The sequence below is a fragment of the Oryctolagus cuniculus genome, chromosome 12, assembly GCF_051225735.1.
Source record: "Oryctolagus cuniculus isolate XC-2025 breed Fujian yellow rabbit chromosome 12, ASM5122573v1, whole genome shotgun sequence".
Taxonomy (NCBI): Eukaryota; Metazoa; Chordata; class Mammalia; order Lagomorpha; family Leporidae; genus Oryctolagus; species Oryctolagus cuniculus.
In genome coordinates, this window is record NC_142878.1 from 79,848,076 (window position 1) to 79,871,806 (window position 23,731).

Genomic DNA, 23,731 nt, shown 5'->3' on the forward strand with positions numbered 1-23,731 from the left:
AATCTCCCATTTGGGTGCAGGGGCCTAAGATATCATACATGGTATTAGTTTTTCTTTTATGAAAATTTTGATGAAACAATGTTATGGATTTAATTGTTTTCTTAAAGTTTACCAAACATTTAGTGTTACCAGGGTAGTTGTGAGTATCTGTACTTTGCACAGTGGTAGTGTGTGGTCTCAAGGGGAAGGCTCATTGGGATTGCGTCTGAAAATTTTTTTCACATTACCATGTTTTATACAATTGTGATTTTTTGTGTAGTTATTTCTTCTTTTATTTTTAACAGAACCACCCTGTTTTTGGCTTTTTTTTTTAACTGTATTATCCTTATCCTAGTGTTTAATCTGACCAGCTCAAAACTGATCTCCTAAGGTTGATCAAGTCACTAAACCTCATGAAAATTAGACTGTGCTTTTCCTGAGAAGGGACTTGGGTAGTTTTCAGCTCTCTTGTGGAAAAGACTGCATGGGCTTTATTGAAGCTCTTAATTTTATTTCTGTGATTCTGGGTATAATTGATGGCAGTCAGTTGATGTTTTACTACCATATACATGGAGTGTTCAGGTGACTGATGTTAAGCAAAATTTTAAGCCTTTTTTTCTTCTACTAGCAAAATTTGAGAAAGTATAAAAGTATGTGGTTTATTATGTTTGAACATGAGTTTTAATGTCAATAATTATGAATTAAACAACAAATACTTGTTAAATAATAGTGTTTTTGGCATAATTGGATAAAGTTTACTTGAATTTATAATTACTGATGGTGATTATAAGATATTTAAATGAACTGAGTTAAATTCCAGTATGCCCTGATAATGAATGTTGAATATCTTCTACTGTCTTCTGGTTTGAAGTTTTTCTGTAAGTCTAAAGGAAAACCAGTAACACTTATATCATCCCTTTTTGTTATTGAGAGTATAAACTAGATTGGTCAGTTTCTTTGATACTGATGAAATGTAGCTGAGTAATTTTATGGATTTGATGTGGTTCTTGAAGCTCTTGGATATTGTTTGAACATTTCTTTCTCTGCCTTCTTATTCTTTTCTGTTTGTAAATCTGTTAGTTCATTGAGTGAGTAGAGGCAGGCAGAACTGTGTCTGCTGAAGACCAGATATATTTCTTTACTTATTATGGCACTGTTGGCTTTTTGCTGACTACTATGTGTAAAAGTTTGGTCTAAACCCAAAGGAGAGGAAGTAAGAAATCAGTTGATTATGACTGGATTCAAGAAAAATTAACAGGAGAATATTCATTGCTGAAGGTGGAGTATAGGGGTTACTGCCCTAGATTTTTCAGATTGTTCTCACTAGGGTGAACTTTGAAAATTATCAGGGTAGGCATTCTATCCATTAGAGATTTTCTTGGGGGAACTTGAACATAATAATCATAGTAAAATTGCCAGGAAAGTGTAAGTGTTGTTTTGTATTAAGCTAGTTAAATGGAGACAGTTAACTTTTAGCTAAGTAAGAAATAACAATTATTTTAGCTACTCACTAGTTACCAAATGAGAATATAATTTGAAACTTATTTCTTGGCTTGGGTTTAATTAGAAATAGTTGTAAAAACTGGCCTCTCTTATTTTCATTTGGATCCATTTGTATTACTTTTATGGCACTAACATAAAAGCAATAAGATTGCTTTTTAGTTAATTGAAACAAATCTGGAAATACCACAGCACGACCTTGGCGTTTACTCTGTGTGAAATGGGACAACATTAGAGGGAATGACATCTGACTTATATTTTACAACGGTATTACCCTGGCTGCTATGTAGAGAATAGGTAGCAAAGAGAATATAGAAGATGAGGTTAAATTTTGGGTATATACTGAAGGTATAACTGATAGATATTGTTGCTTGTGCAGCAGAAAAAGTTGCATTACTATTAATTGACAGTAGGAAAAACTGAAGGAAGAATTTTGTTTTATTTTTATCAGAAATAAGATTGAGAATCCACATTTCAAAATATTTTGAATACCAGTGAGACATCTACCTGAAGACACTAGGAAATAATTTGATATTCTGCTCTGTGTCTCCAGGTAGAAATGTGAGCTGGCGGTATCAATTTGAGGTTATATGAGTGTATATGGAATTTAAAGCCATAAAAGTTCAGATGAAGAGTTAGAGAGTTCAGGTGGAAAAATCAAAATATTGTGTATGTGCTTTAGAGGTTGAAGTGATGAGCAAAGGAGGCTTGAGACTGCTTATCTAGATATGCAGGTGATTTAACTGTGGTTATGGTTAAAATTTCTTTTTTAGAGTTAGGTACAGAATGGAAAGAATCTTAGGCTATATTTAGTCAGTATCTAATATTGCAGATTAGATTTTCTTAAATGTCATGTAGATTAGCCAGCGGAATGGAATATCAAAGTTGAGATACAGACCCAATAGCATATGGAAATTCAGTATTTGGTAAACTTAGTATGTTAGAGCACTGGGGTAAAGGTGAACTTTTTAATAAATGGTTAATCATTCAGAAAAAATAGAAATTTAAATCTATATACAGGGGGCTGGCGCTGTGGTGCAGTGGGTTAAAACCCTAGCCTGAAGTGCCTGCTTTCCATATGGGTGCCAGTTCGCATCCCGGCTGCTCCACTTCCGATTCAGCTCTCTGCTATGGCCTGGAAAAGCAGTAGAAGATGGCCCAAGTGCTTGGGCCCTGCACCCCATGGGAGACCAGGAGAAGCACCTGGCTCCTGCCATCGGAGGATGAACCAATGGCAAAGGAAGACCTTTCTCTCTGTTTCTCTCTCTCACTGTCCACTCTGCCTGTCAAAACAACAACAACAACAACAACAACAAAAAACCCATTGAATTGTATACTTAAATTGGTGAATTATATGGTATATGAACTATATCTCAAATAAGCTGTTAAAAAAAGAAGTGAATTAGCTATGCTTGATTACTAATCAGGAAATAAAATTCATCCTGACCAGTAAAATATCTGTGATTCACTCATGTACATGACTGGTGAAAATGCTAATTGGTACAACTCTTCTGGAAGAGACCTTGGTGGTATCTAACAAAAGCTGCCTATGCTTTTGCTTTGACCCGGCAGTTAACCTTGTTGGAATTTACACTTAAATTTTGCCTCTAGCAATACAAGAATACATGTTATTTAAAATTATACAATACTACACACAACATAAATGTCAGTATATAGGAAAATGATTATTTAATCCATAGTACTTCCACACAGTGAATTTGTAGAAAGAATAAAGAAACCACCATGAATTGATATGGATTGATTTTTAGGATTATATAGTTAAGTACAGCAAACATATGCAAAAGAACCATGTTGTACTGTCGTATGTAAGGCTGTGGGCAGTGTAAGATAATATACATATATGATTATCTATAAATGAAGCACAGGAAGGATAAATCGGGATCCAAAAACATAGTGAGTAGGAACAGAGTGCAGAGAATGAGGTATGGAAATGTAGCCAAAGGAGAATGTTTGGCATTACTGAGTGTAACTCTGTGTATAGTTCTGACTTTGGGACTCTGTTACTGTTTTACATATGTTAAAAAATATTAGAGAATAAATAAAAATGGACTAAAACAGAGACAAATGAACTTGTGTATTTCAAATGAATAACATGATTACAGGGAACAAGCAGGAGGGAGGGGACAAACTTAACACAATGACCTTTTGAACGATGTCTGCACTGCATAATCTCAAAACTGAAGAACAGGCTGGCGCCGTGGCTCAACAGGCTAATCCTCCGCCTTGCGGTGCTGGCACACCGGGTTATAGTCCCGGTCGGGGCGCCGGATTCTGTCCCGGTTGCCCCTCTTCCAGGCCAGCTCTCTGCTGTGGCCAGGGAGTGCAGTGGAGGATGGCCCAAGTGCTTGGGCCCTGCACCCGCATGGGAGACCAGGAGAAGCACCTGGCTCCTGCCTTCGGATCAGCGCAGCGCGGCGGCCATTGGAGGGTGAACCAACGGCAAAAGGAAGACCTTTCTCTCTGTCTCTCTCTCTCATTGTCTACTCTTCCTGTCAAAAAACAAAACAAAACAAAACAAAACAAAAAACTGAAGAACAAAAGAACCCTTAAAACAGTTTTATAGACTTTGCTTTTTCCTGTACACCTATGAGTTAGCACCCTGTATACCAGAATTGAAGAAATAGGTAAATATTATGAGTATCAGAAACCAGGTTTCTAATTATTAGAAGAGAGAGGTTAATGTTTGTTTTTTTTTTCATTTTCAATTATCTTTATATGCAGAAGATCGATTTAGTATATATTAAGTGAAGATTTCATCAGTTTGCACCCACACAGAAACACCAAGTGTAAAATACTGTTTCAGTGCTAGTTATAGCATTACTTCACACTGGACAACACATTAAGGACAGATCCCACATGAGAAGTAAGTACACGGTGACTCCTGTTGTTGACTAAACAATTTGACACTCTTGCTTATGGTGTCAGTAATCTCCCTAGGCTCTAGTCATGAGTTTCCAAGGCTATGGAAGCCTTTTGAGTTCGCCGACTTCAATCTTATTCTGACAGGGTCCTAGTCAAAGTGGAAGTTCTCTCCTCCCTTCAGAGAAAGGTACCTCCTTCTTTGATGGCCTCATTCTTTCCACTGGGATCTCACTTGCAGAGATCTTTCATTTAGGTCTTCTTTTTCTTTTCTTTTTTTCTTTTCTCTTTTTCCTCCCCTCCCCTCCCCTCCCCTCCCCTCCCCTCCCCTCCCCTCCCCTCCCCTCCCCTCCCCTCCTCTCTTCTCTTCTTTTCTTTTCTTTTGCCAGAGTGTCTTGGCTTTCCATGCCTAAAATACTCTCATGGGCTCTTCAGCCAGATCCAAATGCCTTAAGGGCTGATTCTGAGGCCAGAGTGCTATTTAGGGCATCTGCCATTCTGTGAGTCTGCTGTGTATCCCGCTTCCCATGTTGGATTGTTCTCTCCCTTTTTTATTCTATCAGTTAGTATTCGTAGACACTAGTCTTGTTTGTCTGATCCCTTGGATTAGACCTATCAGTGTGATCAATTGTGATGATCACTTGGACTAGTGAGATGGCATTGGTTCATGCCACCTTGATGGGATTGTATTGGAATCCCCTGGCACGTTTCTAACTCCACCATTTGGGGCAAGTCTGATTGAGCATGTCCCAAATTGTACATCTCCTCCCTCTCTTATTCCCACTGTTATATTTAACAGGGATCACTTTTCAGTTAAATTTAAACACCTAAGAATAATTGTGTGTTAATTACAGAGTTCAACCAATAGTATTAGAACAAAAAAAAATACTAAAAGGGATAAAGTATTACATTGTACATCAACAGTCAGGACAAGGGCTGAGCAAGTCACTGTTAACCCTACCATAAAACCCAGCCATACCACTCCTTGGAATTTACCCAAAGGAAATTAAATTGGCAAACAAAAAACCTGTCTGCACCTTAATGTTTATTGCAGCTCAATTCACAATAGCTAAGACCTGGAACCAACCGAAATGCCCATCAACAGTAGACTGGATGAAGAAATTATGGGACATGTATTCTATAGAATACTATACAGTAGTCAAAAACAATGAAATCCGGTCATTTGCAACAAAATGGAGGAATCTGGAAAACATTATGCTGAGTGAATTAAGCCAGTCCCAAAGGGACAAATACCATAGGTTCTCCCTGATTGGCGAAAACTAAGCACCAAAGGGGAAACCTGTTGAAGTGAAATGGACACTATGAGAAACAATGTTTATTTTTTTAAAGATTTATTCATTTACCTGAAAGAGTTAAACAGAGAGAGAAGGAGAGGCAGAGAGAAGTCTTCCATCTGATGGTTCACTCCCCAGATGGCCGCAATGGCCGGAGCTGCGCCACTCTGAAACCAGGAGCCAGGAGCTTCTGGGTCTTCCACATGGGTGCAGGAGTCCAAAAACTTGGGCCATCTTCTATTGCTTTCCCAGGCCAGAGTTTAGCAGCTGGGATGGGAACTAGTGCCCATATGGGATGCCGGCACTGCAGGTGGTGGCTTTACCCGCTACGCCGCAGAGCCGACCCCTATTTTTATTTTTCAAAAAGAATGTTATCAGAATAGTTATAGATGGGATGAAAGTTCATAGATGAATGTATATGTGTGAATCTATGTAGATACATGTATGTGTTAATTTCCTAGCTTGGTCTAATAAGATATCTGAACAACAGTGACATCTCAGAAAGTGAGAAAGTGCTCAAAGAATAGAGATTGAGCAAAAGGACACAGGACCAGTTTGTAGGACTCTTCCCGCCCTAACCTGTATAATCCATTGTATTATTAGCCTCATAATAAATAGGGATAGTAGTGGCTTATTTTTAAAATAAGAATCTGTTGACAGACATAGATATAAGTAGAGGGAAAAGAGAATGTTCCTTTTTATAGAATAGTCAACATGTATAAGGAATGATAGATTTTAGAAAATCACAACTTTGGACAACTATATGGGTAATGATTGATCCAGACAAGTATCACTAATGGATATTTAAACCTTAGTATGAGATACTGATACACTGATACTGACTGAAATGATCTTTTTACAAAACACTTTTTTTTTAGATTTTATTTATTTGACAGAGTTACAGACGGTGAGAGGGAGAGACAGAAAGGTCTTCCCTCTGTTGGTTCACTCTGCAGATGGCTGCAACAGCCAGAGTTGCGCCTATCCAAAGCCAGGAGCCAGGTGTTTCCTCCCATTCGGGTGCAGGGGCCCAAGCACTTGGGCCATCCTCCACTGCCTTTCTAGGCCACAGCGGAGAGCTGGACTGGAAGAGGAGCAACTGGGACTAGAACCAGTGCCCATATAGGATGCCAGCAGCACAGGCGGAGGATTAACCTAGTGTGCCACGGTTAGCCCCAACAAAACACTTCTCAAAGATGGAAAATTGTAACTTTGTTATCGAGAAATCTTGTTGAAAGGACTGCAACCCTGTTAAAGTTCTATCACTACTGGGATGGTGCCATGGCCTAGCGGATAAAGATGCTGCTTGCAGCCCTGGCATCTATGGGTGCCAGTTTCCATCCTTGCTGCTCCACTTCTGATGCAATTCCCTGCACCTGGGAAAGCAGCAGAGGCACTCTTTTTCTCTGTCAATCTCTCTCTCTTTCTCTCTCTCTCTTTTTTTCTTTGGCAAGCAGAGTGGACAGTGAGAGAGAGAGACAGAGAGAAAGGTCTTCCTTTTCCGTTGGTTCACCCTCCAATGGACGCTGCGGCCGGTGTGCTGTGGCCTGCGCACTGCGCTGATCCGAAGCCAGGAGCCAGGTGCTTCTCCTGGTCTCCCATGCGGGTGTAGGGCCCAAGGACTTGGGCCATCCTCCACTGCCTTCCCGGGCCACAGCAGAGAGCTGGACTGGAAGAGGAGCAACCGGGACAGAATCCGGCGCCCGGACCGGGACTATAACCCGGTGTGCTGGCCCCACAGGTGGGGGATTAGCCTATTGAGCTGCAGCGCTGGCCTCTCAATTTCTCTCAGTCTCTGAATCTCTCTTTCCCTCCCTCCCTCCCTCCCTCCCTCCCTCCCTCCCGGTCCCTGTCTGCCACTCCCTTCCCCCCCTCTTCCACTCCCTTCCTCCCTCCAGATCCTTCCCTCTCTCCTTCTCTGCTTCTGCCTCTCTTTCAAATAAATAATTTTTTTTAAGAAAATTCACCAGTAAACTGACATGTTGACAACAAGTGCCTCCTGAGACACAGAGAACTTTATTTTTATGTTAGTCCCTTTAAAAACAAAGTCAAATCATAAGAAAACATTAGACAAACTCACATTAAGGAACATTTTACAGAACAGCTCTTCAAATGTCAGTGTCGTGAAAGACACGATTAGGAACTCTTAAGATTAAAGATGCTACATACAGTAAATGCACTGGGTGTTCTAGGATTTTGTTTTTCCATAGGATATTATTGGAACAATTAGAAAAATCAGAATAAGCCCTGTGTGTTAGATAGTAATAATGTGTCAGTGTTATTTCCCTGATATTCATAATTATACTTTTAAGAGAATGTTTTTATTTTTAGGAAATAGAATACTTCGTCTGAAACTTGCTGTTGGTGGTTCTGAAAACATACACAGAAGAAGAGAGGAAAAAAGGATATAGCAGATATATGTATTTGAAAAAAATAGGATAAAGTAATTGTAAAATGTTATCGTACGTGAGATTTAGGTGACAACTCTCTAAGGGGTCTTTGTAGTAGTCTTGCGATTGTTCTGTATTTCTGTTGCACATTATGTCAGAATAAAAAAGGAAAATTAAATGTTAGCAGAGATAGTTGAGTTTGTAAAAAAGTTTAATGAACCTGTTTTTTAGAGAAGCAGGACCAGCGCTTGTGGAGCATCCATTTTGTTAGGTCCTTTGAAAGATGCTGTGGCAGGTATTTTTGTGTACATTAGCTCATTTAATTTTTATGTTTGTCTTGGGGATCAGGTGATAATTTGTGTTATATAAAAAAAAAAATGTGAGGTTAAATTACTGTTTTGAAGCTTCAAAAATAGTAAGAGGGCCAGAATTCTAGCCCTAAATTCATTCAGCTAATTTCATATGGGTTTTCTATAGCAATCTCTTGCGTAAATCTGCTTCCTTGATGATTTTTTAGTTGAATAAGTTTATCATTTGTTAGACTTGCTTGGCAAGATATTACAAAAAACATTTATAAATGCTATCTTTGTTTTTGTAATTTAACCGTTTATAGACTGTATTTGTTTAATACATTTGCTAAAACATTGTAGCTGTTTAGTTATATGTAGTGGACCTTGTTAAAATATACTTAGTTTAGGCTAGCACTGTGGTGTAGCAGATAAAGCTGCCGCCTGCAGTGACAGCTTCTGATATGGGTGCCGGTTCAAGTCCTGGCTGCTCCACTTCCCATCCAGCTCTCTGTTTTGGCCTGGGAAAGCAGTGGAAGATGGCCCAAGTCCTTGGGCCCCTGCATCCATGTGGAAGACCTGAAAGAAGTTCCTGGCTTAAGATCAGCCCAGCTCTGGCCGTTGCAACCACTTGGGGAGTGAACCAGCATATGGAAGACTTCTCTCTCTCTGCCTCTGCCTCTCTGTAACTCTGCCTTTCAAATAAATAAATCTTATATATAAAATATGTTTTATATAAAATAGATATATTTTATATATTTTGTGTATTATATTTCTATATATATTATATTCATATTTTATATATAAATATAAAATATATATTATACTTTAATTTTCTAAATGTCCCTGAAAATTTTCCTTTAATAAAAATATTTACAATATTGATAAAACATAAGGGACCTCATATAGCAAACATTTTATATGTATGTATTAAAAAAAACCATATTTGTAGCTATCTTTTGTGGCTAATAGATTGAATATTTTTTGACATTTGGATTAATGCACCAGCATCCAAATCATGGCCATGATCTAATAATCAGGATATGGCAACATGTTGTTTAAAATGTTAGTAATTGGGGCCGGTGCAGCAGCACAGTGGGTTGATGCCCTGGCCTGGGGTGCGGGCATCCCACACGGGTGCCGGTTCAATACCCAGCTGCTCTACTTCTGATCCAGCTGGGATCAGCTGGGAAAAGCAGTGGAGGATGGCCCAGGTCCTTGGGCCCCTGCATCCGCATGGGAGACCAGGAGGAGGCTCCTGGCTCCGGGCTTTGGATTGGCGTAGCTCTGGCTGTTGCTGCCGATTGGGGAGTGAACCATCAGATGGAAGACCTCTCTCTCTCTCTCTCTGCCTCTCCTCTCTGTGTAACTCCGACTTTCGAATAAATAAACACTCCTTTAAAAATGTTAGTAATCAAAATACTTTCATATATAATTGACAGAAATACAGTTCTGAAGCAGAAATTAAAGCTTCATTCAGTTGTATTTAAACCCTGCATTTAAAATGCTTAGTGATATAGTTTGTAGATAATACTATGCTTGAGAGAAAAAATATGTGTGAATCATGAGATTTAATGATTTTTAATAATTAGCTATATAATTGTACACTTTTGGTGATTTCACATTGTTATATTCTCATTGTTTTAAAAAATTTGGATTTACATAATTAAAGTGCCTAGTTCTATGATTTATGTGAATGTGTTTTAAAATAAAATATACTAATAACCAAAACTTTTTTTTTGATGTTTAATGTTAGGTACTTCTAATCATGGCAGACAGTTGACAAATAGCTCAATGCAGATTATTTTTAAAAAAGATTTATTTGTTTAATTGAGGCCACAGTTAGAGATAGGGAGAGACAGAGTCTTCCATCCACTGATTCATTCCCCAAATGGCTGCAATAGCTGGAGTTGGGCCAATCCAAAGTCAGGAGCTTCTTTCAGGTCTCCTACCTGGATGCAGGGTCCCAAGCATTTGGGCCATCTTCTACTGCTTTCCCAGGCAGTCAGCAGAGAACTGGATTGGGAGTGGAACAGCCAGGTGGAACCGGTGCCCATATGAGATGCCTACGCTGCAGAGGGATGCTTAACCTACTATGCCACAGCCCTGGCCCCACACATAATATTTCAACATAACTTATTTTGAAAGAAACTTTTTCTTTGCAACTAGTTGAGATTTCTACAGAATATTTCTCACTAAAATTAACACAGGATACTTGGAAAAATAACTGGTTTTGTCTATGAGGTAAGAACTATCCAAGATAAGTGTGGAATGTGCTGTTAATGCTAGTTAAGAAAGCCTCAAAGATTACTGTAAAGTTTTTCAGAGGACTCAGTATGCAGCTTGAACTTTCTGTTGTCTGATGATGGGGCAGTTTGAGCATTAATAAAGGTAGTACCTACAGAGGATTGAGACACATCATATATATTTAACTACTGAGTTCCTAATGACTTAGAAAATTGATTGGTCTGGGGCTGGTGCTGTGATGTAGCTGATAAAGCCACTGCCTGCAGTGCAGGCATCCCATATGGGGCTCTTGTTCTAGTCTCAGCTGCTCTGCTTCCAATCCAGCTCTCTGCTATGGCCTGGGAAAGTGGTAGAAGATGGCTTAAGTTCTTCTACTCCTGCACCTGCATAGGAGACATAGAAGAAGCTCCTGGCTTTGGATCAGCCCAGGACGGAAGATTCTCCTTCTCCTCTCTCTCTCTAACTCTGCCTTTCAAATAAATAAATAAGTCTGAAAAAAAAAAAAAAAACTGAACCTCAATTTGACAAAAGATCTAAATTCATGTCTTAATGTAAAGAAAATATAGAAGAGTGAAGTGTTAAGTAAGAGGAGATATTGTCAGAAAAATCCAGATCATGAGAATTTCTACAGGACAGTCTCTTTCCTAGCCCTTCAAAATCTCAAAAAATTTGAGCAGAAATCTTTTAAAGTTTAAAATTAAGTAAAACTGCATGCAGTCATTCACCCTGGCCACCTTTGAGGCACTCAATTGCTGTATGTAGTCAGTTGTTAACCATATTGGATAGTACAGATAAAGAACATTTCCATCACTATAGAAAGTTCTCTTGGATTGATTTCTTAGGGCTGCCATAAGAAATTACCACAAACTTTATAATACAATAACAGAAACTTATTCCCGATAGTTTTGGAGGGCAGAGATTCATTATCAAAGTGTTGTCAGAGCCACACTCCTGAAAGTGCTAGGTGAACATCCTTCCTTGCCACTACCTGTGGTGGCACCCTGATGTTCCTTGGTTTGTGGTAGCATATGGTCAATCTCTGCCTTCCTTTTTACCTGGCCGTTCTCCCTGTGTGTCTGTCTCAAATTTCTCTCTTCTGTTTCTTACAAGGATACTATCACTGGCTTAGGGGCTAACCCTAAATGCAAGGTGATTGTCTTATGATCCTCAACTTAATTATGTCTGCAAAGATGATGTTCAAGATAAGGTCACAATCACAGATACTGGGTGTTAAGTTTTGGACTTTTTTTTTAAACTCACTACATTGGTGCTGTATAGTTTAAAATGGACATAAGAGACAAGCAGTTAAGATATCTGGACTTTATTTAGATCCTGATGCAAGCTAATAGATTATAAGACAAAAAGTTATATGATGATTTTACATTTGAACACTGGGTATTTATATTAGAGAATTTCTTTTAATTCTTTTAGGTGTAATAATGGTATCTATGTATTTAAAAAAAGCCCTTTTAGAGATAAAGCAGTCTGTATAGTTGAAATGAATTTATTTATTGGAGGTTCTTCAGAATAATAAAGGAATCAAGAAGTGGGTAGCGGTATAGATTAGGGACTGCAAACTGTAGCTCATTTAGCTTGCAGTCTGTTTTTGTAAATAAGTTTTATTTGAACGTAGCCATGACTCTTTTTTTTTTTTTTTTTTTTTTTTTGGCAGGCAAAGTGGACAGTGAGAGAGAGAGACACAGAGAGAAAAGTCTTCCTTTTCTGTTGGTTCACCCTCCAATGGACGCTGCGGCCAGTGTGCTGTGGCCTGCGCACTGCGCTGATCCGAAGCCAGGAGCCAGGTGCTTCTCCTGGTCTCCCATGCGGGTGTAGGGCCCAAGGACTTGGGCCATCCTCCACTGCCTTCCCGGGCCACAGCAGAGAGCTGGACAGGAAGAGGAGCGAATGGGACTAGGACCCGCTGTGCCGGCACCATAGGCAGAGGATTAGCTTATTGAGCTGCGGTGCCGGCCTGAATGTACCCATGACTGTTGAGTTACATAGGGCTTTTGCAGTACAGAGGCAGAGTGGAGTAGTTGGAATAGAAACAGAAGAGCCTTCAAAAACCTAAATATTTACTGTGTGACTCTTTACAAAAAAAATTTGACCCTTGGTACAAATGAAACAAGGAAGATCATGAATGGTAACAGTTAAAGGTCACTCCTATATTTGTTTAAAATTTTCCATATGTTAAAGTTTCTAAAAAATAATAGTTGGCTGTGATTTTAGAGAAAGGAAAAACTAAATGTAACAGGAAAGAAAAAGTCAAAGGAAAATCTGAAAGTGTTTTACTTTATAAAAAGTTCTTGGGGCTGGTGCTGTGGCGTAGTGGGTAAAGCCATGGAAAGCAGTGCCAACATCCCATATGGGCGCCAATTCATGTCCCGGCTCCTCCACTTCTGATCCAGCTCTCTCCTATGGCCTGGGAATGCAGTACAAGAGAGCCCAGGTCCTTGGGCCCCTGCACCCAGAGGAGAGACCCAACAGCCAGAGACCCACAGGAGGCTCCTTGCTCCTGGCTTTGGATCGGCATAACTTTGGCTGTTGTGGCCTTCTGGGAGTGAACCAGCAGATGGAGGACCTCTGTCTCTCTCTGCCTCTGCCTCTCTGTGACTCTACCTTTTAAATAAGTGAATAGATATTTTTTTTTTTTTTTAAAGCACTCTTACTGGTAGTCTTTTATGCTTAAAGGTCAGAAATGAATATGCTAAGATACTAACATTTGTTAAATGTGGCTAGCTTGTACTATGTTCTATTTACTTGTATGCTAAAATCTTTTTAATTTTTAAAAGCTAAGTTCTATTATCTTACAAATCTAAGTTAAAATGTAAAAGCCCATTATATATTTCGGAATGTATTTGCAATATATAACAATGAATTCAAAGTAATTGTTAAAAAAAAGAAAATTATAAAAGAAAACATCAAACTTTATGTTAGAAAAATTGGGAAAGGACATAAGGGATTTACCACAGAAAGGTAACTGACAGAAGTGCATATGGCGCCAGCACCCTGGGTTCTAGTCCCGGTAGGGCGCCGGATTCTGTCCCTGTCGCTCCTCTTCCAATCCAGCTCTCTGCTGTGGCCCGGGAATGCAGAGGAGGATGACCCAAGTGCTTGGGCCCCTGCACCCGCATGGGAGACCAGGAGAAGCATCTGGCTTCGGATCAGCGCAGTGTGCCGGCCACGGTGCTGTGGCCACAGTGGCCATTGGGGGGTGAACCAACGGAAGGAAGACCTTTCTCTCTGTCTCTCTCTCACTGTCTAACTCTGCCTGTCAAAAACAAACAAACAAACAAACAAAACAAAACAAAAACCCCACAAGTTGCTAAGCCTTATCCCTAGAGTTTTTGATTATTGGGTTTGAGCTGGGGCAGAGAATCATAATTTGAATTTTTAACTAGTTCCCCTGTGACCTGATGCTGCTGGTCGAGGGACTACCCTTTTACAACTACTGTTCAACAATTAAAAAAAAAAGATAAATGTATATATCCAATATATAAGATCTTTTATGTACAAACAAGCTATTCCTATTTTGGTTTATGACCAGTTAAAAGTGCTTTAAAAATGTGCATTCAATTTATAGCATTTGAGACCTTAAGTCTTGTCTTTGTAACTTGACTGGCTTTGACACATAGGTACTTTCTACTGTTTTCCTGAATAAAACTGGGTTATTTGTACTATACTGAGTACCAGTGGTATTTATATAGATGAGATTAAGTAAAAATTGTGATAAGTGTAAGTAATATAGAGAAAAATTTCATTTTATATTTGTGTGATACCATAAATACGAAGTTAAACAGTTAAGACAGTACATTTGTAGGGAAACATGTTTGGTGAAATTGTTTTCAGAAACAAATGAGTGATAATACCGAAGTTCAGCATTGTGGTTACCTCTTCGGGGTATTTCAGTTCCCATGTTTGTCTTAGTAGCAGTAATCATACACTCATATATAATAGAAATAATTCTTTTCTTTTTGGAATTTAATAAAAATAGGTAAATTTTAAAGCAAAAATACTCTATTTTCTTCTTAGAAAAACTCTTAAAGAATAAAACTCTGATAGCCTCTTCAGTTGGGCCTCTCGAATATAGGAAGTATGGCTGTTATGACCGAGCATTTTAATTTTAATTAAAACTTACAAGTTATAAGTTTGTACCTAGGCTGGAAACTGATTGGACAGTACACCACCAGACATAGCTAATCTCCTGAGTTACTAATATGTTAATTCTTTTTCAGATTATCATGTTGGCTGATATTTTGCTTAGTTAGGTCATTGGTTTTTTTTATTATTTGCTTGGACTCCTGCTTGTGCTTGTTGTGTTTAATGGTAGCAGTTTGATTTATTATTTTATACTTTATATTCTTAAATTGAGTCTTTGAAATGAGAAGCAACTGGACTTAAGTTTATTGACAATACATTTGAAATTTTCATAGATTCATATGACATATAGAAATATGTCAAGAATTTTTTATTATTTTAGTTTTAATTTATTTGAAAGGCAAAGATAGAGACAGTGACATCCCTATCCACTGATTCACTTCCCAAATACTTGTAACACCCAGGACTGGGCCCAGGCTGGAGCCAGGATTCACAAGCTCAATCCAGGTCTCTTACACGGCTGGCAGAGATGCAACCACTGAACCATCACCAGCAGTCTCTCAGACTCTACACTGATAGGAAACTGGAACTGAGATGTAGAACTGGCAGTCAAATCTAGCTACTCTGATAAGGGATGTGGACATCTTTGTGTCTTAACTACTTAGCCAGACTCTTGTTCCTCTTTACTTTTCTATTGACCTTATTCAAAATATCTCTCCTGTTAACTTTTTTGAGCTTCCAAACAAAACTGTCTTATATAGCTTATACCTTGAGTCACTCAGTAAGTATTGTTTGCTTGTTTTGAGCCACGCATTCCTTAGAGATGGGGAATGACAGAGGAAATAGATCCTGAGTTATGAAGTGCTTATGAACTATGAGAAGCAACATTCTGTCATGAGCATATTTGGAAGTGTTTTTAGAAAGCAGAATGTACCTTAGAGAATCATATTGAATAGTTATATAATAGCTGGAGGAATAAGAGTAAGGAAGTACATGAATGGGAAGGGGCAAATAAAAAATGTTTATAGATTTCTACTTTATACAGCCGTTTTTTATTTTGTCACTTGATGATGTAGATTGTATATATTGGAATTCTTAGCAGTATTGTTCCTACCATCATCTAAATGTTGTAAAATCTTAATTCATGACTTCCATATGCATTCTGAAAATCTCTATTACTTTTATTCAGTTGTGGGGGCTTTGGTAACCTAGCAGATATTCTGTATAAGGTAACTGAAAATTGCCTGTTAACTGGAACAGTGAATTTGGGTCTGTGTTGTGGGTCCTTAATAAATTGATTTTATTTATTTATTTATTTTTTATTAGGCAGAGTTAGAGACAGAGAGAAAGGTCTTCCTTCTGTTGGTTCACCCCCGAAATCGGCACTGCGCTGATCCGAAGCCAGGAGCCAGGTGCTTCTTCCTGGTCTCCCACGCAGGTACAGGGGCCCAAGCACTTGGGCTACCCTCCACTGCCTTCCCGGGCCACAGCAGAGAGCTGGACTGGAAGAGGAGCAACTGGGACTAGAACACGGTTCCCATATGGGATGCCAATGCCGCAGGCGGAGGATTAACCAAGTGAGCTGCGGCGCCGGCCCCAATAAATTGAAATTTGAAACCCAGATCCACAGTAAATGTAGAATATTTCAGATTTCTATACTCATAATTTGGATATGTATCAGCTTTTGTTCAATTATGCTATACTTTTGTTTCATCATGAATCCTGCTTTCTTTTATAGTCAGTACCCACTTTTGTATTACTAGTTTGCTATATAAAATATTTTTGCTATGTATGTATAATTATGTTTTCATTTAATTTGTTTTCTACTTTGCCTACAACTCATATTTTCATATAGAATTGATAATGAGTAGTCAGATTTCTCTACTAATGATTCTCATGTCTTCTACTTAGGTGATGGTTATTGAATTTATTGATTTTAATTTTAATATACTAAGTTGTGATTCTGTAGTTTTTTTCTTTATTCTACGTGGATATCTTATTACAGTGCTGTTCTTTTCTAAATGCCTGGAACCTGCCATATAGTACTTAGAAAGTGCTTTTAGGGATTTAGGATTATCTGCATGTAGTTGATAATTGAAACCTTAAAATGATGTACCGTGGTGGGTATACAGAATGGAAATAGTTGAGAGCCTATAAAGTTGTTACAGTAAAAGCTCACTCAGGGCCAGCACCAAAGCTCACTTGGCTAATCCTCCACCTGCGGTGCTTGCTAATCCTCTGCCTGCGGTGCTGGCACCCTGCGTTCTAGTCCCGGTTGGGGCGCCGGATTCTGTCCCAGTTGCTCCTCTTCCAGTCCAGCTCTCTGCTGTGGCCTGGGAGTGCAGTGGAGATGGCCCAAGTGCTTGGGCCCTGCACCCGCATGGGAGACCAGGAAGAGGCACCTGGCTCCTGGCTTTGGTTTGGCACGGTACGCTAGCTGTAGCAGCCGTTTGGGGGGGTGAACCAACGGAAAGAAGACCTTCCTCACTAACTATGCCTGTCTAAGAAAAAAAAAACCACCTCAGTTTAAAAAAAAAGGGACACACTTAGACTATTCAGATAAAGATATATAACTCCCAGGGAATTCTATATGAAAAGAAGTTCAGTTCTTAAAGAATTTGTTTGTTTGTCCTTTAAGGGTCCTGTAGTGTCTGTTTATTTCTGCCTTTCTGTCTTTTCTCTCTTTTAATGTTTGTTTATTTATTTGAAAGACAGGGTTAACAGAGAAAGGGCAAGAGACAGAAAAACCTTCCAGCCACTAGTTTACTCCCCAAATGGCCACAACGGCCAACACTGGGCCAGGCTGAAGCTAGGAAACTGGAACTCTATCTGGTTCTCCCACGTTAGTAGCATGGGACCAACCACTTGGGCCATCCTCCCAAGGGCTTTCCCAGGTGCATTAGCAGGGAGCCAGATTGGAAGTGTAGCAGTTAGGACTTGAACCGAAACTCAGATGAGATTACTGGTGTTGGAGGTGGTGGCCAGCCCCCACCGCACAACAGTGCCAGCCTCTCCTGTTACCTTCTTGATTCAGGTTCCCCGGTGGATATCTGCTGTTTACTCCTGTTCCTTTTGCAGATGGATTTACTTGTTTGCCCAAATTTAAGACTTCTAGTTTAAGCACTATCTCTGTGTGTCAGCCTCTTGATTCCAATTCTTTTTAAATTTTTTTTAAGATTTATTTATTTATCTTGAAAGAGTTACAAAGAGAAAGGGAGAGACAGAGATCTTCCATCCACTGGTTCACTCCCCACATGGTCATTATGTCCAGGACGTATGTTTTCCCGTACTTAGCTACAGGTTTTATTGTTTAGAAGACAGACGTTTTGTGCCTTACAGTTATTTTGCTTTCCAAGGTTATTATACAGAATCTTAGTATCTGTGTTTTTCTTCTTAGTTATGAATTTCTGCTTTCCACATCAGCAGATTTTATCTTATGTAAGACCCTACCAAACTCACAGTTCTTCATTTTTCTGAGAAGTCTTAAAACAGTTTGTCCAAACCAGATCAATCCAGGATGACTTATTTTACTTAATAATTATTACCTCTTAAGTCTCTTGAATCTGGCACATTCCCCTCCATTTTTGTGACACTGATTGGTTTTTTATTTAAATTAGATCCTGCCATTTGTATATGTCTGTTTTTGGGGAGAGTAAAGATGTTTGTCTAATTGATTTTTATTGATGCATATTAACTTGTTCTTTTATAACTTTTAAAAAATTTTTTATTGTTTTAGATTTGTTTATTTGAAAGGCAGAGTGGCAGAGAGAGATGGAGAGAAGTCGAAGGGGGAGAAAGATCTCCCATCCACTGGTTCACACCCCAAAATGGCTGCAGTAGCCACATCTGGGCCAAATTGAAGGCAAGAGCCAGGAATTTCCATCCTGGTCTCCCATTTGAGTAGCAAGGGGCCGAGCACTTATGCCATTTTCTGCTGCCTTCCCAGGTGCATTAGCAGAAAGATGGATTGGAAGTAGAGAGGCGGGGACATGAACTGGTGCTCCTGTACCAGATGCCAATGTCACATGAAGCCAGTTAACCCACTGGGCCACAGCACTACCCTCCCATAAGCTTTTAAGTTAGCAGACAAATCTAGCTTAAATATAATCTCCTGCATTAATTTTTTGAGAGTATTAGTATGATAGTAATATTTAGTTAATGATTTTAGTTTTTTTTATTCAAGTCTAGAAAAGCTGAGTTTTTGTGAGTTATTCATTAATTTCTTGGTTTAGCATAAAGAGAGGAAATCTAGATTGAGTCCACAAATACTGTTATCTCTAGTGTGTGATGTTCTAATTGAGTGTAAATTCAAGTATTTAAGAAAAAATTATATGAGATGGATATAATCCTCAATCATTTGTATACATTAGCTTGTATTAATAAAATCATTCACTTTAGGAAGTCAAAAGGTCAAATCTTGAAATTTACATCCCTGCCAATTCTAGTTTGGGGAAATTCATGTTTGTTAGTGCAAAATACTTCAGTGATTATTTGAGAAAATAGATTCCTGAGCAGATTCCTGAGAACGACATTTTTGTTTATTACGTACTTGAATTCCTTACCTGTTACTTTTAATTGTAGTTGGGAAAGTGCTGATGATAGTCTCTGTGACCCTAGACCTTGAAGTAAAGGTAACTATCTACAGACTGCTGAAGCATGGCAGTGAGTGGATGTATGTATATAAAAAACACAGTGTGAATCTTAAAGCTTACAGTTCTGCAAATTCTATTGGTAAATTATAGTTGTAGAACTTGACTTTGTGAGAAAAACAGGTTTGGGAGAATAAAGTTGGAAACAAACATAAGTCCTTATTATTTTTTTTGCTTATTAATTCAAAACTGTAAAAAAACTAAAAGATCTTACACACTTTGAATTAGATGATCTTCTTGCAGTTAATTTCTGTTTAATGACCTTTATAATTGAAAAAATCCCAACACTCCTTCCCCTAGAATTTCAGCAGGGTGGTTAGATTCCTTTGACCGATGTATGGTTTTAGTACATTATCTTTATTCAGGTGGCTACTACTTTTCTCATTTAGGATTCAAGAATATTTGATGCTGACTTTTTCCAATTATGGATTCAGAGACAGACTTGAATGTGTGATGTGAGCAAACTGGATAATCTGCTCTTACTAAGTGATTTTTTTTTTTAACATTTTAAGCTTTTATTCAGCGCGAAAGATGCATAGGAGAGTGAGAGCTTTAAGAGAGAGAGAGAGGTAAATCTGGGTTCATACTGAGCACAAAAAGTGAGCCAGTCAGAGGAGCATCTAGACCAGGAAGCCTAGGGCAAGGCTACAGCAAGTCCCCTCCTGGAAAGAAGCCAAGGAAAATAAGAGAAGAGGGCGGGCACACCATGTCCCAGGCTTTTAACCTACTTCAAAGGGGAGTGGTTAATTAACCTGATTGGCCGGTGGGCACTCAGGTGTGGCCAGGTAGGAGCATGGGGTCACACAGGGCCATGGAGAAGGTTATCTGGTAGGGTGTGAGGTTACGTGGGGGCATGACAAAGGCGTGGTCTTCCAGTTCACAAGCCTAATCAATTTTAACCTGTATGCCTGCCTATTTCATTCCCCCCTCAGAGACTCCATCCCCTTAATCCTAAGGGGAGTTGATGGACGTTGAATCATCTCTTCTGTAACTGCTTCCTGCTAATGAGGGGCGTAGTGCAGGCCCTGCCTATCCAGGGTCTGGAAGTCTCTGTCTACCGTATTTAATGAATTTGTTTTGTGGGTTGGAGCAGTCTCGGTCGTTGCCAACGTCTGTGTCCCCTGCATGGTTAGTTGCTCCCAGAAATCGAGTTCTGAAACATATAAGTTGTTAATTAGCAAAGGCAAAACTGGAGTAAGTGATTTCTTTTTGTGATCCTTAACTATGCTTTCTGAATTGTACTAGTGTATCCTTGTTTCAAAATCTGAATTCTCTCCCACATCACATATATGAGTCTTGTTCCTCAGGCCTGATTCTGATTTCATTTCCTTTAAATTAGGCCTCGTTACAATAACTGAATTTAAATTTCTCAGTTGACATAGATGCAACCAGTAGTGATTTTTTGTGCAGTTAATTGTCCACGTAAGGGGATTTTATGGTTTGGAAGCAATGTGTTCACATTTACATTTGCCATATTAATATACTTAATAATACATTTTTAAAATGCAAAGACAGCATTATAGCATTATAAGCACAGAAACAGCCAAGGAAGATTTATCCCACCTAACTTAAATTAAGTGGTTTGATGTTTATTTAAAATTATCTTTTAGTTTTTTTTTTTTTGAAAAATTTATTTTCTTGAAAAAGGTAGAGTTGGAGAGACAGAGCTAGAGTGAGAGGGAGGGAGGGGGAGAGAGAGAGAGAGAAAGAGAATAAGAATAACTATTGTCCATCTGCTGATTCACTTCCCAAATGGCTGCAGAGGTTGGGCCTGGGCCAGGCTGAAGTTAGGCTAAGTTTCCCACGTGAGTGAGTAGGTGCTCAGGTACTTCGATCATCTTCCACTGTTTGCACAGGTGCGTTAGCAGTGAGCTGGATTGGAAGTGGAGTGCCTGGACTAAAATTGGTGCTCATATATGTTGCCTGTGTTGCAGGTGGTGGCTTAACCTGATGTGCCACAATACTGGCCCCAGCTGCTTTCTTTGAAGATAATAACGTTTTTCTTTATACCAATGATGTGAATTAACTACCCAGTTACTCTGCTCAGTGGTGGACCAAATTTCCCTCATCTACTGCTGTTATTGACCCCAATATCCTCAGGCTGTGCAGTGTTTTTAGAAAGTGAGGAATAAGGCCGGTGCCGCGGCTCACTAGGCTAATCCTCCGCCTGCAGTGCTGGCACCTCAGGTTCTAGTCCTGGTCGGGGCGCCGGATTCTGTCCCGGTTGCTCCTCTTCCAGTCCAGCTCTCTGCTGTGGCCAGGGAGTGCAGTGGAAGATGGCCCAAGTGCTTGGGCCCTGCACCCGCATGAGAGACCAGGAGAAGCTCCTGGATTTGGATCAGTGTGGTATGCCGGCCGCAGTCGCCGGCTGCAGCAGCCAATGTGGGGTGAACCAATGGAAAAGGAAGACCTTTCTGACTCTCTCTCTCTCTCACTGTCCACTCTGCCTGTCCAAAAAAAAAAAGTGAGGAATAAAAGCACTTCTATTAGAGGATGCCTAGTCTACCAAAAACTCTTGTCATGTCATAGCCCTTTCCATTCAAATCCAATTCAGGAAGCAGTACTTGATTATTTGTATTTGAGCACTCTTCATTAACTTCTGTTATTATTCCTCACTTTCTAAAAACACTGCACAGCCTGAGGATATTGGGGTCAATAACAGCAGTAGATGAGGGAAATTTGGTCCACCACTGAGCAGAGTAACTGGGTAGTTAATTCACATCATGACATGGTGAGTAAAATGATGAGAAGGAGAAAGGAGGTAGGGTTACTCCAGGTGGGCAGAGCTCTGGGTACACTGATTTCAGTTAATATTCTTCCTTCAGTCCTCCTGAATGTTGACTTGGTAACTATTGTCATGGAATACAACTTGTATTTCTCTCAAGAGAAAGAATGAACATTACACCACTTACACATTTAAAAAAAAATATTCATTACTGGTCCTTGGTGTGATTTTGCTCGTGATTAGCAACAAGCATCATGAAAATGATTGTCTGCTTTTAGAGCTTTTTCTTTTGCTCCAGTATCCATTCTCTTGGTTCTCTTCAAGTTTCATGCACAGCCTAGAAATAGTTTCCATAGTGTTGATTTCAAAAAAACTAAGGAAAAGTCAGGGCCAGATTTAAGAGCACTGGATGATAAGAAGGAAAACGAAAACAGTCAGGGTCTTTGTTTACACAGTAATGAGAGTGATTCTTTATGTGGTTGGTAAATTTTCCGTGATCTAATTTCTTAAATATAGTTCTAAAATTATTTGGAAAGTGGCAGCATAAGTTAGAACACTAAAGTTAAATAAGTATTAAACAAGGAGACAATGTTGAAGAATGCAGTGATTTTAGTGTTAGTGTTGACATGCTTATTTAGAAGTAGTCTTGGCACAGATGATATTAAATAATTTAAAACAGCCAGTGAAAGGACAGCTGTTCCTTGCAATTCATGGTGAACTGTAGAACTTCTGTGCATCTAAGGAAGACTTCCTTGATACAGTTTTCAGGATCAAGCTGAGTTTTTGGTGACTTTGATTTCAGCCACCATTTGAGTCAACACTTTGGGACTTGAGATTTCAGAAGGATCAGTGGAAGACAAGTTTACTGAAGGCTTAGTTCATACATTTCAGAGGCAGTATTGTACATCCTATAGTATCTGAAAAAGTTGAAGTTTCTAGTACTCCTGAGGTAGCAGTTCAAAAACAGACAAACAAGCAATTTTGCATCTAAGATACTAATTTGACGACAAGAGTCAGTCTGACTTGTTGGAAAGTGAAAGGGGGGTGCTACTTGAATAGATCCAGGTCAGTTTCATTTATCTGTAAGATATACCTTCCCCAAACCAGGCACAAAAGATAAATACCATGTGATTTCACTTACATGTGGAATCTGGAAAAGTCAAACTCGTGGAATTTCAGCTGAGGAAGAAATTTAAGAGGTCTGTCATACAAGGTGACTAGTTAATTATACTGTATTGTACATTTAAAAATTGACAAGAGTAGATTTTTTTCTCGCTACCAAAAAGGTTTGCATATATTAATTAGCTTGATTTAACCATCTATAATGCATACATATTTCCAAAAGCCACATTTTTTTTAAAGATTTATTTTATTTATTTGAAAGTCAGAGTTAAACACAGAGAGAAGGAGAGGCCTGGGAAAGCAGTGAGGATGGCCCAAGTCCACCCACATGGGAGACCTGGAAGAAGTTCCTGGCTCCTGGCTCCTGGCTTTGGATTGGCACAGCTTCGGCCATGGTGGCTATTTGGGGAGTGAACCAGTGGATGGAAAACCTCCCTTTCCCTCTCTCCTGCTCTCCTGCTCTCCCTCTCTCCCTCTCTCCCTCTTCTTCTCACTCTGTGTAACTCTGGTTTTCAAATAAACAAATCTTTTTCTTAAAAAAAAAAAAAAAAAGTATATG

General features: G+C 39.2%; 1 protein-coding gene across 26 annotated transcripts in view; it reads left to right on the forward strand.

Moving 5' to 3' along the window:
* Positions 1 to 23,731, forward strand: part of TCF12 (transcription factor 12) — a 402,091-nt gene that overhangs the window by 42,308 nt on the left and 336,052 nt on the right. The gene's annotated exons all lie outside the window — the stretch shown is intronic.